The sequence below is a fragment of the Bos indicus x Bos taurus genome, chromosome 6 (genome assembly GCF_003369695.1).
Source record: "Bos indicus x Bos taurus breed Angus x Brahman F1 hybrid chromosome 6, Bos_hybrid_MaternalHap_v2.0, whole genome shotgun sequence".
NCBI classification, from domain to species: domain Eukaryota; kingdom Metazoa; phylum Chordata; class Mammalia; order Artiodactyla; family Bovidae; genus Bos; species Bos indicus x Bos taurus.
This window is the reverse complement of record NC_040081.1, coordinates 49,780,795-49,796,201: the sequence shown is the minus strand read 5'-3', so window position 1 is coordinate 49,796,201 and position 15,407 is coordinate 49,780,795. Positions and strand designations below refer to the sequence as shown.

The following is a 15,407-nucleotide window of genomic DNA, read 5'->3' as shown; positions in this document are numbered from 1 at the left end:
TAATTAAATTCAGAGATAGATATGACAGTGTTAAACTAAGTGAAACAAAAGAATTTATAAAAAGAAGAAAAGTTCAATTTACAAATTTTAATGTAGAAACAGTAAAATTAATAATAATCAATAATTTGTTCTTAAACATGCAGTTACATGACTAACTTAACTGAAAAACCAACCATTTTAAAACTGGACAAGGTGATTGTAAAAATCATTTGGAAATAGGTAGAAAAACTCTAAAAAGACTCTTAGGAGTGGATGAGCTTGATCATATATTAACAAGTAATAGAATGTTTCATTAGAATAATAGAATGTTCTAAGTGTTTTAAACTTGGTCTTACATTAAAAAATGTTTATTGAAATAAATAGAAATTCCAGTGATATAGTTTCTATATGTTTATTCTATCTTTTATAATATACCACTTTATTTTATTTTATTTTATAGTAGGTCTTTGTTGGTTATCTATTTTAAATATAGCAATGTGTGCATATCAATGTCAAACTCCTTATCTATTCCTTCCCCCCACCCTCCCCCACTGGTAACCACACATTCATTCTCTAAGTCTGTGAGTCTGTTTTTGTTTTACGAATAAGTTCATTTCTGTAATTTTTAAAATATTTTACATATAAGTGGTAATGTGTGAAAATTTGTCTTTTTCTGACTTACATCATTTAGTATGATAATTTCCAGGTCCATCCACATTTCTGCAAATGGCATTATTTCATATTATCATATTCTTTTTAATGGTTGAGTAATATTCCATTGCTCTTCTTTACCCATTCATGTATCAATGGACATTTAGGATACTTCCATGTCTTGACTATTGCAAGCAGTGCTTCAGTGAACATTGGGGTGCATGCATATTGTAAAATTATGGTTTTCTCTGAATATATGCCCAGGAGTGGGATTATTGAATCATGTGGTTGCTCTCTTTTTAATTTTTTAAGGAATCTCCGTATTGTTCTCCATAGTGACTTACGTTTGGGGGATGGAGCTTATTTTATTTGACACTTCATTTATAACTGTAACATGTAAGATTTAATATTGTGTAATAGAAATGGGCAATGAATTAAGAGTTTAAAAATATGAATACTAAATCTGGCTCTAATATATATTACTTATGTGGTCGTTGGCAAGTCACTTATGTATTTTGACTGTGAATTGCCTACCTCATGTCTCATACCTTTATATCACACAAAATTTATTGTGGAGTCATATGCAATAAAATTGTTTGAAATGTAATTACAGGCTATGTTAGCCCCAAGGCTTCTGTGCTTTCCACTGGGCTGAAGAGTGTATGTGGGTCTTTATTATGTTTAAAGTTAATACTAATGAGGCTATCTAGTGATACATCTACACTCCTTATTTTACCTAGCCAAACTTGGGTTTGATTACCCACGAACAGTATAAAGCCAATCTACTGATACTGGGTTGTGCTGAAGCAAAGTGCAGCATTAATTGCAGGGTACCAAGAAGGAGTCCAAGTGGCTGGTGTTTAAAAGGCCCAAACTCCCTGATTACTTTCAGGGAAAGGTCTTTTGAGAGTTACAAGGTGCAAGAAGTCAACATCGTCAACCTTCTGATTCCAACTTATCTGGGGTCTACATACTTCTTGTGGTCAGCTATAGTTAACTTCTTCCATCTAGTGAGGGTTTCAGTATCTGTGAAAGAGCTCAAAGGCTATCTTTCATAATATCATCTATAGCCCCTGAAGAAGGTCTAAAGGTCTTTGACTTTGTTTAATGGCTAAACTATTATTATTTTGTCTTCTTTGACTGTTTTCCTTTTTTTTTTTTTTTTTGACATTTTCTTATTTCTCTGATTATATTTACTTCTTGGAACCTGGGGAAGGCCTAATAGTCTAAAGTTTTTCAGCAGATAAGAGGCAGGTGGAAGACACAGGATGAGAAGGGATATGGTGGGGGTGTTGTTTCTGGGAAGGCCCCTAAGGTCCTGCATAATGGCACTTGTATATAAAAACCTTCTTGACTTGGAAACTCTGTCTTTCTGCTCTCCGGTGTTTAAAAGACAGTGTTTGTGCAATGAAAATTATTAATCCTGTATCATTAACTCACAATGTGTTTTCCTGTCTCTTTGGAGGTTTCCGTCGTTTTCAGTATAGAAAGATGCCGGAAGCTAGATTCATCAGTTTTAATTCTCCATAAGCATGTGTTTGTTTTGACAATGCATTTAGGTGTTTGAGTTTTCCAACAATATGGTGCATGTAGCCTATTTAGTTTCTAAAGGTGCTATTTTGCAGATTAGAGGAGATCAGAGACTTCCCAGAGCGTGAATAAAATAGTGGAATTAATGAATTTTGCAGTAGTTAGACTGCACATATTTCATATTAGATGAATTATATTATTTGGTTACTTCAGTCACTCAGCTTGTCAATTCATTTCATCAATCATTATGTTTACTCTCCTGATTGACTTAGGGTGCTTAGGCAAATGGTCAAACTGTAAGTAATGTAAGCAGTGTAAGCAATGTTTTTTCCTCAAATTACAGACAATTACTAATATGCCTGAAATTATAAAGCTTTTTTTATAAAATATATGGAATGCTTCACAAATTGGCATATGCAGGAGTCATGCTAATTTTTTTCTGTATTGTTGAAATTTTAGCACATATGCTACCAAAGCAAGCACTAGAGTGTTTTCTTTTTATGAAGAATCTGTATGTGGCCTTCCTATGGAAAAATGCCATAATGTCCTATTGATAATGCAACTTTCCATGCACTGCTCCATTCACCTAAGAGAACCAATTTATAGTATTGAGTGGATTTGGGTAATTTAATTAATTTTTATATTTTATAATAAAATTTGCACTCTAAAGCTTCTCTCATAGACATGTTTTTCTTTTTCATGTATTCAGTCAGCTCAAGGAAAATAAATGCATTTTAGATAGAATGATGATAAATTCCAAATGGTTGTTGCCATTGCTGTCTTCTCCTAACATCTAAGCAATCTTAGCCCTACAGATATTAAGAAAGTGAAGCCACAGGTTTTAATAAAAGTAAATATCCTAGGGATAATCTGCTATCACCAACATCATGACAAAATTTCTTCATCCTTATGCTTTTCTCTAAAAACCACCTTGAAAATTATAACATTCAGATAGTTTCATTTTTTCCTCTTTTAAGAGAGAAAAACAGCAAAAATATACAACTTTGTAGATAAGTATATTTTCAAGATTTAGGAAAATATGTGCCAGGATTTCTCCCAGGGGACAGCAGCAAGGCATATGGGAGCATAGTAAGCTTGGTGGAGAAAGAAGCTCCTTTCATAATATTTATTGATAGTTTCTGGTATTATATTAATTAAAATCTGCATTAAATTATGGATTCTCCTTTGGGAAATGCCTTGTTTCTTCCCACGTTTCTCTGCATATTTAATTAATAGGTTCTAACTTAGCATTTTCTTTCATAATCTAACAGCCTATTTTAACACAGTCTTTAAATATTTCTTCCTGGAATAGCATAGCCAGCAGAGAAATTGGGTGTCTTAGAGAACATTTAGCTCACCTCTGATTTTAACTGTAGTGAAATCTCAGCCTCAGAGAGATCTAATGAAGTTCTCTTCAGTAGTTAATCACTGCAGCCACAGGAACACAAACTTTTCCTCCTTCCCTCTCAAGTACCCTTTTCATTAAATAATTTTAAGAAATGCTGTTTAAAATATTTTTTCAGGTTTAGCTCAGGTAAATATTAGGGCAAGGGTCTATAGCTCAATACAGTTTTAGCCTCTGAGTAAGGAAGGGAAGAGACCAAATGGCCAACATCCGCTGGATTATCGATAAAGCAAGAGAGTTCCAGAAAAACATCTATTTCTGCTTTATTGACTATGCCAAAGCCTTTGACTGTGTGGATCACAATAAACTGTGGAAAATTCTGAAAGAGATGGGAATCCCAGACCACCTGACCTGCCTCTTGAGAAACCTATATGCAGGTCAGGAAGCAACAGTTAGAACTGCACATGGAACACCAGACTGGTTCCAAATAGGAAAAGGAGGACGTCAAGGCTTCATATTGTCACCCTGCTTATTTAACTTATATGCAGAGTACATCATGAGAAACGCTGGGCTGGAAGAAGCACAAGCTGGCATCAAGATTGCTGGGAGAAATATCAATAACCTCAGATATGCAGATGACACCACCCTTATGGCAGAAAGTGAAGAGGAACTCAAAAGCCTCTTGATGAAAGTGAAAGAGGAGAGTGAAAAAGTTGGCTTAAAGCTCAACATTCAGAAAACTAAGATCATGGCATCTGGTCCCATCACTTCATGGCAAATAGATAGGGAAACAGTAGAAACAGTGTCAGACTTTATTTTTTTTTTTTTTGGCTCCACAATCACTGCAGACGGTGACTGCAGCCATGAAATTAAAAGATCTCATGCCTTGGAAGAAAAGTTATGACCAACCTAGACAGCATATTCAAAAGCAGAGACATTACTTTCCCAACTAAGGTCCATCTAGTCAAGGCTATGGTTTTTCCAGTGGTCATATATGGATGCGAGAGTTGGACTGTGAAGAAAGCTGAGTGCCGAAAAATTGATGCTTTTGAACTCTGGTGTTGGAGGACTCTTGAGAGTCCCTTGGACTGCAAGGAGATCGAACCAGTCCATTCTGAAGGAGATCAGCTCTGGGTGTTCTTTGGAAGGAATGATGCTAAAGCTGAAACTCCAGTACTTTGGCCACCTTATGTGAAGAGGTGACTTATTGGAAAAGACTCTGATGCTGGGAGGGATTGTGGGCAGGAGAAGGGGACGACAGAGGATGAGATGGCTGGATGGCATCACTGACTCGATGGATGTGAGTCTGAGTGAACTCCGGGAGTTGGTGATGGACAGGGAGGCCTGACATGCTTTATTCCTGGGGTCACAAAGAGTTGGACATGACTGAGTGACTGAACTGAACTGAACTGAACTGAAGGAAGGGAAGTAATCAAATTGAACAAAAGGCTGAAAGAACAGTATAATTTTTTTTTTCTTTCATACATTCTTTCTATTTATTGTTACCAGGTCTGAGAAATAAGGTTTAATACCAGTGTATATGTTTGTGGTTATGTGCTGATTCAATTTTTTGGCTAACTGATAATGAAATCAAGGATGTTCCCTTGTTGAGAAAATAGTTTGATTTTTTTTTCCTATTTAACTATTAGTCATGATAATTAATTCAGCAAATGTATACCACATTATGTGTGAACAGGAAGTTAGAAAAAATGTGTGCATCAAAGAAAAAAGAAGTTCAAAGTGTGAAATTGGAGATAATTTCATGCTTGAGGGATAGTTATATTTACATATTCAATTATACATTTGGAGGTATCTATGGGTTTTAATTGTATACATTTTATATTTTATCAAATTTAGAGTATGGATAACACATTACTTTCTCAAACACCAGTAGAATAGATTCCATACGGAAAACTTACCATTCTTGCTGGTTTCTCTAACAGTCAGAATGCACTAAATATTATGAACAGAATGGGGTTTAATCCAGAGAACTATTGGAAGAATAGGTTCTGAGAAATATCTTAGAACATTACATACTGAATTGATCAACAAAGGGCTGACCTCTGATACAGTCAGAAAAGTGGAAAATCAAAAGGCCACCACTGCACCATGGAGTTTGACATGCTGTCCGGATGAATCAGGAAGCTGCCTCCTCCAAACTATACTTAAACACCAGTGAAGCTGGAAGATATATTCTGAACCAAAGCCACAGAACAAAACTGCATCCTCACAGCTTGCTTACAATAACAATAAACCAACAAAAATCAACAGAAAGATGGCTTCATTTCAATTTTTCTCTTAAAAAAACTTATATAAATGCATTTAACTGATAGAACCTAATTTGTATTCTTAATGAGTTGGAAATCTAGGGAACAAATATTTAGCTGTCTTCTTTTGCAGTACAGAAAAGCACCCTTCAAGGGTGCTGGATCCTGTTAACCAACCATATGCAGCATCCTTTTTGCAAAGTACTCCAGTGCTCCTATAGCCCTGAGGTCCATTTTTGGTCAGTTTGTCTAAATTATTGATATCCTGTTTAATTGTTTATATTTTCAAAGACCAGATCTATACCTTATATTCAACCAGTCACTGTCCTAAAAGGAGTGGAAACATATCAGAACTACACATGAATTTATGAATTTAGGTTTTTCTGAATTCTGCTTTCAAACCCTGACAATCCATTTGAACTTTATATATATATATTTTCCCATTATATCCCATACCTCATTTTGCTTCATTTTTGGACAACGAACTGAAACATCTGGCTTTCCCATCTCAGCCATTTGTTTTGAATTAAAACTGAATACCTTTAAGATTTCAGGTAAAACCTTTGAATATTTAAGCAAAAGTACTAAATTATAGATTTCTGTATATAATATTTTCCTTGTCCCCAAACTTACTTACAGAAGTTAAACAACTTGGTCTTAAAACTTCATATTACCTTACCAGAACTTAAATAACAGGCTGGGTGGAGTAAATGATTGAAATTTATTTTGTCACAGTTCTGGGGGCCAAAAGTTCAAGCAGAGTCACTTTCTCTTGAGGTCTCTCTCCATGACCTGCAGATGGCCACCTTCTCATTATGTCCTCACATGGTCTTCCCTTTGTCTCACACATTCCCAGTATCTCTTCCCTTTCTTAGAAGAATGCCATTTGTATTGGATTAGGGTTTCATTGGGCTTCCCTGGTGGCTCAGAGGGTAAAGTGTCTGCCTGCAGTGCGGGAGACCCGGGTTTGATCCCTGGGTCGGGAAGATCCCCTGGAGAAGGAAATGGTAACCCACTCCAGTATTCTTGCCTGGAGAATCCCATGGACGTAGGAACCTAGTAGGGTATAGGCCATGGGGTCACAGAGTCAGGCATGACTGAGCGAGTACATAGATAGGGTTTCACTCTTATGACATCATTTAACCTTAATCACTGTCTTATAGGCCTTATCTTCCAATGCAGTCACATTGAGGTTAGGGTTACAATATGTGAATCTGGGAGGTGCAGGCACAACACAGTTTATAAGAAATTTACATGGGATATTTATGAGTAAAGTAAAAATATGAAGAATTATGGATATTGTATTTTAAGTTAAAAGACTTTAATTCTGAAATAAATTCTTTAAAAGCATAATTTATCATGATAAAAGATTGTATTGGATCGATGTTGCAGTGTAAACTGCAATTCTTATATTATTTAAGCTTACACAAAATTGACTGCTTTTACTATCACCATCTTTCAAATAAAATATTTACCCAATTGAAAAATTTTTATTTGAATTTAAGTAATAGAGCATTTTTAATGACTCAGATAAAAATAAGTGGATATTCCATATTTTCATCTTTATCATTACACCTTCTAGTATCATCACCACCTAACTGAAAATGATTACTAGTCTGTTTAGAAGAATCTCAGATGCACTCTACCTTTTGTAAATACTGACATAAATCAAACATTTCCTATTGAATTACTGATGACATTCTGAATCAAATATTTGATTGGATTCATTTACCCACAGTAATTTTTTATTGCTTTCTTGAGACGCTATTTTTCCTGTTCATACACAAACACACCCATACATACATATATATAAACCTTATCTTTTTGGAGCCAAGGATTAAGACTTAATTATGTCATAAATATGGATTTATTTGTCCAGATCTCCTTAAGTGAAAATTAGTTGTAGATTATCAGAAAAGGAGCGGATTTACAACGACTTTTTGCTCTGATATTGTAACTTCTTGCTGAGTCCTGATTACAAAGTGTTCTCTTTGAGAGTAAGTTGCAATATCCTTGTTATCTCTGTTTAAGCATTGTGATTGAAAAAGAAACATATAGTGTGGTAATTTAGACTGGTAAATGGGATGTGAGAAAATATCCAGGTTATCTCCTCTTGTTCATAGTAGAAAAAGACAAATTCTCATATGACAACCGAGGATTAATTACTTTATTCTTGTGACTGAATCCAACTGAGTTCTGACATTTTTTCTGTTTTCACTCCACTAGGCCCAAGACACATCCATTTATTTATAAATAAATATTCAGTTCAGTTCAGTAGGTCAGTCATGTCCGATTCTTTGCGACCCCATGGACTGTAGCATGCTAAGCCTCCCTGTCCATCACCAACTCCTGGAGTCTACCTAAACTCATGTCCATTGAGTCAGTGATGACATCCAACCATCTCATCCTCTGTCATCCCCTTCTCCTCCTGTCCTCAGTCTTTCCCAGCATCAGGGTCTTTTCAGATGAGTCAGCTTTTTGAATCAGGTGCCCAAAGTATTGGAGTTTCAGCTTCAGCATCAGTACTTCCAATGAACACCCAGGACTGATCTCCTTTAGGATGGACTGGTTGGATCTCCTTGCAGTTCAAGGGACTCTGAAGAGTCTTCTCCAACACCACAGCTCAAAAACATCCATTCTTCGGTGCTCAGCTTTCTTTACAGTCCAACTCTCACATCCATACATGACTACTGGAAAAACCATAGTCTTGACTAGATGGCCCTTGGTTGGCAAAGTAATGTCTCTGCTTTTTAATATGCTGTCTATATAAAATAATATGCTGCCTATATAAATAAAATAATATACTAGTAATTAATTTTAATAAAAACAAAATAAAAGCTTTGAGTATTATAAACTTATAAAAAGTACCCAGAATTTATAATTGTAAATATTTCATAAATTGATAAAATGAAGTTAGGGGTTTTTATCTTGAGTACCACTCCTCAAATACTCCCCTCAGTTTAACTGTCTGTTTATATAAGAATAAGAATGAATAATTCTTAATTATATAAAAAGAGAATCCAGACTTATAAACAATATTACATGGCATAGCATGCATTAACTTTCCAAAATATAAATAAGAGTTTGAGATATGTCTTTGACTAAGTTGCAGTGTGCTTCAATATTTGTTTTATTAAATTTTAATTGCCTAGAAATGAGACTTGTGAGATTTAAATTTATGAAATACTTTATTTCCCTGTTAATAAATAAGATATATGATAGCTGGTAGGGTAAATAAATATTTAAGCTCATTTTAAAAGCCTAACCTTGCCCAAAAACAATGAATACACAAACAAGGTCTAGAGAGAAAAGAGTAAATATGAAAAATAAACATCTAGAGAGAAATGTTATGTATAGAAAATAGACATAGTGAATATCAAGTACAAATATTTGTAATCCTCAGAGAAAGAAAAATAATGGAAGAGAAAGTATATTTAGTGATATAATTTAATACATTTTTAAAAGAAATATAAAGAGGCTTGAACTTATCTTGGGAAAGACATCACAGTATGTCCATGAAAGTGTTCTTAAATGGTCAACAAATACGTATTTAATCTAGAAAATGTTTTGAGATCATTGCTCATCCAAATTGTTATTAATCTTTCTCTTCCATGTGAAAGCATGATTAGGGTGTGTCTGTTTACCTAAAGACTGCTTTGAAAGATTGACTGACAATTTATATCTATACGGTGTAGTAACTAAAGGGATTTAATTTAGAGCCAGATTGTTTTTGCTCAGTGGTTAAGTCATGTCCAACTCTTTGTGACCCCATGAACTGCAGCACAGCAGGCTTCCCTGACTTTTACCATCTCCTGGAGTTTTCTCAAACTCATGTCCCTACATTGGTGATGGCATTCAACCATCTCATCTCCCATTGCCCCTTTTTCCTGCCCTCTGTCTTTCCCAACATCAGGATCTTTTCCAATGAGTCAGCTCTTCAAATCAGGTAGCCAAAATATTGGAGCTTCAGCTTCAGCATCAGTCCTTCCAGTGAATATTCAGGGTTGTTCTCCTTTAGGTTGACTGGTTTGATCTCCTTGCTCTCCAAAGGACTATCAAGAGTCTTCTCTACACCACAATTCTAAAGCATCAGCTATTCAGTGTTCAACCTTCTTTATGGTCCAACTCTCACATCCAAACATGATTACTGGAAAAACCATAGCTTTGACTATACAGACTTTTGTGAGCAAAGAGCCAGATGACCTGGATTCAAATGCTAACTTTACCAAATACTACCTGTGTGACCTAGGGCAAGCATATCACCTTTCATGCCTTAGTTTCCTCATCTTGAAATTATGGAAAATTATGTCTATATTACCAATTGGCATATGTTGTATGTGTTTGTTAAATAAAAGAAAAAATACATGCAAGTGAATATGACCTTGTGAATATAAAAAATGAGGTAATATATCCAGGACAGCTTTGAAAAGTAAACTAGGCTAGGCAAAGTTAAATTCTCTTTCTATTAAGAATAATAAGTGAAATTACTTGGTATAAAAATGATTCCATCATTTTTGATTAAATGCTTTTATAGAAACAAATGGAAGAGAGAATACTAAGGTTGATTTAGAATGTCATATTTCTTCGCATTGTGAACAGGACCTTAAGAAAAAAGCAGCTTGAATGTTATGAGTCTGTATTCATATGTGTAAAAAGTAAAAAATAAAATTGAATTGCAGCCTTCATTTAGCACATATTTTAAGAATGGGCAAATATATATAACCTAATTTTAGCAAGTTGTACAGAATTTTAAATTCTCTTTTAATTTTGGATGTGTGTCCTTCAAGGTATTTTATCCACAATCCTAACAGTCTTTCAAGGAAGCCAATCATCATTTTAAATGATGTGATACAGGACTCCTAGAAGTAGAAGAGACAGAGAAAGTGGCAGAAATCTTACATGAAAAAATGACTGAAAAACTTTGCTAATTTGGGAAAGGAAACAAGCATCTAGACTGGAGGAGCCCAGAGAATTAATATATATATATATATATATATATATATATATATATATGTGTGTGTGTGTGTGTGTGTGTGTGTGTGTGTGTGTGTGTGTGCTCAGTCACTCACCTATGTCCAAATCCTTCCAGCCCTATAGACCTCATCCTGCCAGGCTCCTCTATCCATGGGATATTCCAGGCAAGGATACTGGATCGGGTTGCCATTTCTTCCTCCAGGGAATGTTCCAGACCCAGAAGTTGAACCTGTGGCCCTGCATAGGCAGATGAATTCTTTACCACTGAGCTACCTGGGAAGCCCAAGGACACCCACACCAAAACATATTATAGTTAATATAACAAAAGTTAAAAACAAGCAGGTAACATTAGAAGCAGAAAGACTAAAACAATGTATTACATAGATGGCAGGACTGTAAGACTCAGCAAATCATTCAGTACAAACTTTGTAGGCCAGAAGAGAGTGACAATGATACATTAAAAATGATGAAACAGACACACAAAAAACTACCAACCAAGAATATTCTTCCAATAAAGTTATTCAGAATGTAAAGAAAGATAATTTTCCAGACAAGAAAAACTAAAAGAGTTCATCACCACTAAGCTTTACTTATAAGAAATGGTAAAGTTACTTATTGAACTTGAAAAGAAGGGGCACTGTTTTGTAACAAGAACACATCAGTCAGTTCAGTCGTTCAGTCATGTCCGACTCTTTGCGACCCCATGAATCGCAGCATGCCAGGCCTTCCTGTCCATCACCAACTCCCAGAGTTCATACAAACCCATGTCCATTGAGTCTGTGATGCCATCCAGCCATCTCATTCTCTGTCGTCCCCTTCTCCTCCTGCTCCCAAACCTTCCAGTATCAGAGTCTTTTCCAGTGAGTCAGCTTTTCACATGAGGTGGCCAAAGTACTGGAGTTTCAGCTTTAGCATCATTCCTTCCAAAGAAATCCCAGGGCTGATCTCCTTCAGAATGGACTGGTTGGATCTCCTTGCAGTCCAAGGGACTCTCAAGAGTCTTCTCCAAACCACAGTTCAAAAGCATCAATTCTTTGACGCTCAGCTTTCTTCACAGTCCAACTCTCACATCCATACATGACCACTGGAAAAACCATAGCCTTGACTAGACAGACCTTTGTTGGCAAAGTAATGTCTCTGCTTTTGAATATGCTATCTAGGTTGGTCATAACTTTCCTTCCAAGGAGTAAGCGTCTTTTAATTTCGTGGCTGCAGTCACCATCTGCAGTGATTGTGGAGCCCCAAAAAAATAAAGTCTGACACTGTTTCCACTGTTTCCCCATCTATTTGCCATGAAGTGATGGGACCAGATGCCATGATCTTCGTTTTCTGAATGTTGAGCTTTAAGCCAACTTTTTCACTCTCTTCTTTCACTTTCATCAAGAGGCTTTTGAGTTCCTCTTCACTTTCTGCCATAAGGGTGGTGTCATCTGCATATCTGAGGTTACTGATATTTCTCCTGGCAATCTTGATGCCAGCTTGTACTTCTTCCAGCCCAGCATTTCTCATGATGTACTCTGCATATAAGTTAAATAAGCAGGGTGACAATATGAAGCCTTGACGTCCTCCTTTTCCTATTTGGAACCAGTCTGTTGTTCCATGTGCAGTTCTAACTGTTGCTTCCTGACCTGCATATAGGTTTCTCAAGAGGCAGGTCAGGTGGTCTGGGATTCCCATCTCTTTTTGAATTTTCTACAGTTTATTGTGATCCACACAGTCAAAGGTTTTGTCATAGTCAATAAAACAGAAATAGATGTTTTTCTGGAACTCTCTTGCTTTTTCCATGATCCAGCAGATGTTGGGAATTTGATCTCTGGTTCCTTTGCCTTTTCTAAAACCAGCTTGAACATCTGGAAGTTCACAGTTCACGTATTGCTGAAGCCTGGCTTGGAGAATTTTGAGCATTACTTTACTAGCGTGTGAGTTGAGTGCAATTGTGTGGTAGTTGAGCATTCTTTGGCACTGCCTTTCTTTGGGATTGGAATGAAAACTGACCTTTTCCAGTCCTGTGGCCACTGTTGGGTTTTCCAAATTTGCTGGCATATTGAGTGCAGCACTTTCACAGCATCATCTTTCAGGATTTGAAATAGCTCCACTGGAATTCCATCACTTCCACTAGCTTTGTTCATAGTGATGCTTTCTAAGGCCTACTTGACTTCACATTCCAGGATGTCTGGCTCTAGGTGAGTGATCACACCATCGTGATTATCTGGGTCATGAAGATCTTTTTTGTACAGTTTTTCTGTGTATTCTTGCCACCTCTTCTTAATATCTTCTGCTGCTTCAAGAAAATTAGAGATACCAAGGGAACATTTCATGTAAAGATGGGCTCGATAAAGGACAGAAATGGTAGTGGTATACAGGTAGACAAAAAGATGAAGTTGGTCAAAAGATAAAACCTTCAATTGTAAAATGAATAACTTATGAAGATGTAACATACAACATGAAGACTATGGTTATGATACTATTGTATATTTCAAAGTTGTTAAAGAGGGTAAAGTTTGAAGCTTCTCATCACAATAAAAAAATTATAACTGTGTAGTGATGGATGTTGAGTAGACTTATTGTAATCATTTCACAATATTTACCCATACTGACTCATTATATTGTACAGCTTAAACTAATATAATGTAATATGTCAATTATATCTCAATAAAAATAGGTCAAATAGGATTAAGCAATAGTTATGTGTCTTATTTCTGCTTTGCTTTGTAATACACAAAAAGCAAAATAATAATGCTTCCACTTTTATTAAAGCAGCCTTGGTAGATCAAGTAAACCAAATAGCATTTGAATAGGAAAGGTATTTAGTTCAGAATTGCCTTAATTGGACATTTATATTGATCAAGTTGAATGTATAATGGCTCTATTTTATAGGTTGAGAAGATAAATTTAATGACTCAATCCCAAGGGAGGATTTTGTTTAATACAGTTAACAAGAAAGAGAACCATGTTCATTTTATTAGAAATAGCGCTCATCATTCAATTTAATCTGCTTAATGATATCCAAACTTAGTTAGTGTGATATCTAATGTATATTCAGAACACAATGGGGTATCAACATGGGTTTTTAAAAGCAAGGAAAAGAAAGCCTCCACCTAATTACTCAAGTATCTGTAATAAATGAGAATGATTTGTATATTTATGGGATGAGTAGGAGATTTTTCCCCTTCTTATAGTTAAATGTTCTAAGTAGTAATGATTTGTATATTTATGGGATGAGTAGGAGTTTTGTCCTCTTCTTATAGTTAAATTTTCCCTTGACTAACAAATTCAATTTCCTGTTTACATAACACATTTATGCTTTATAAAGTGCTTTATATTGCTAGAAATATTTATTAGATCCTTTACTTTTTTCATTTTTCTCTCCAAGTGTATTTGCTGACAATCTTTTTTAAAAAAGCAAGATTTATGACACTGAATCACATACATTTAAAAATAAAAAATAAACAAATAGGACCTGATTAAACGTAAACGTTTTTGCACAGCAAAGGGAACTATAACCCAAGTGAAAAGACAACCCTCAGAATGGGAGAAAATAATAGCAAACAAAACAAATGACAGAGGATTAATCTCCAAAATAACAAGCTGCTCATACAACTCAATGCCAGAAAAACAGACAACCCAATCAAAAAGTGGGCAGAAGACCTAAACAGACATTTCTGCAAAGAAGACATACAGATGGCTAACAAACACATGAAAAGATGCTCAACATCACTCATTATCAGAGAAATGCAAATCAAAACTACAATGAGGTATCACCTCACACTGGTCAGAATGGCCAGCATCAAAAACTCTGCAAACAATAAATGCTGAAAAGAGTTTTGAGAAAAGGGAACTCTCTTGCACTGTTGGTGGAAATGCAAATTAATACAGCTACTATGGAGAACAATATGGAGATTCTTAAAAAAAAAAAAAAAAAGAATAAAACTACCATGTTGTTGCTGTTCAGTTTCCTAAGTTCTGTCTGACTCTGCGACCTCACGGACTGAGCACACCAGGCCTCCCTGTCCCTCACCATCTCCCGGAATTTGCCCAAGTTCATGTCCATTGCACCGGTGATGCTATCCAGCCATCTCATCCTCTGACATTCTCTTATTCTGCCCTCAATCTTTCCCAGCATCAGGGACTTTTCCAACGAGTCAGCTGTTCACATCAGATGACCAAAATGCTGGAATTTCAATGTCAGCATCAGTCCTTCCAATGAGTATTTAGGGTTGATTTCCCTTAAGATTGACTGGTTTGATCTTGCTGTCCAAAAGGCTCTCAAGAGTTTTCTACAGCACTATAGTTCAAAGGCATCAATTCTTCAGTGCTCCACCTTCTTCACTGTCCAGGTCTCACAACCATATGTGACCACTGGGAAGACCACAGCCTTGATGATACGGACCTTTGCTGGCAGAGTAATATCTCTGCTTTTCAGCACCCTGTCTAGGTTTGTCACAGCTTTCCTGCTAAGAAGCAAACGTCTTCTGATTTCATGGCTTCATTCACTGTCTGCAGTGATTTTAGAGCCCAATAAGAGGAAATCTGTCACTACTTCCACATATTCACCCTCTACTTGCCATAAATTAATGGAGCTGGATGCCATGATCTTAATTTTTTCAATAGTTTTAAGCTGGCTCTTTCACTCTCCTCCTTCATCTTCATCAAGAGGCTCT

At 35.9% G+C, this 15,407-nt stretch overlaps 1 pseudogene; it reads right to left on the bottom strand.

Moving 5' to 3' along the window:
• Positions 1-2,544: 2,544 nt before the first annotated feature.
• On the bottom strand, positions 2,545-2,643 carry LOC113894811 (annotated as a pseudogene).
• Positions 2,644-15,407: the final 12,764 nt, after the last annotated feature.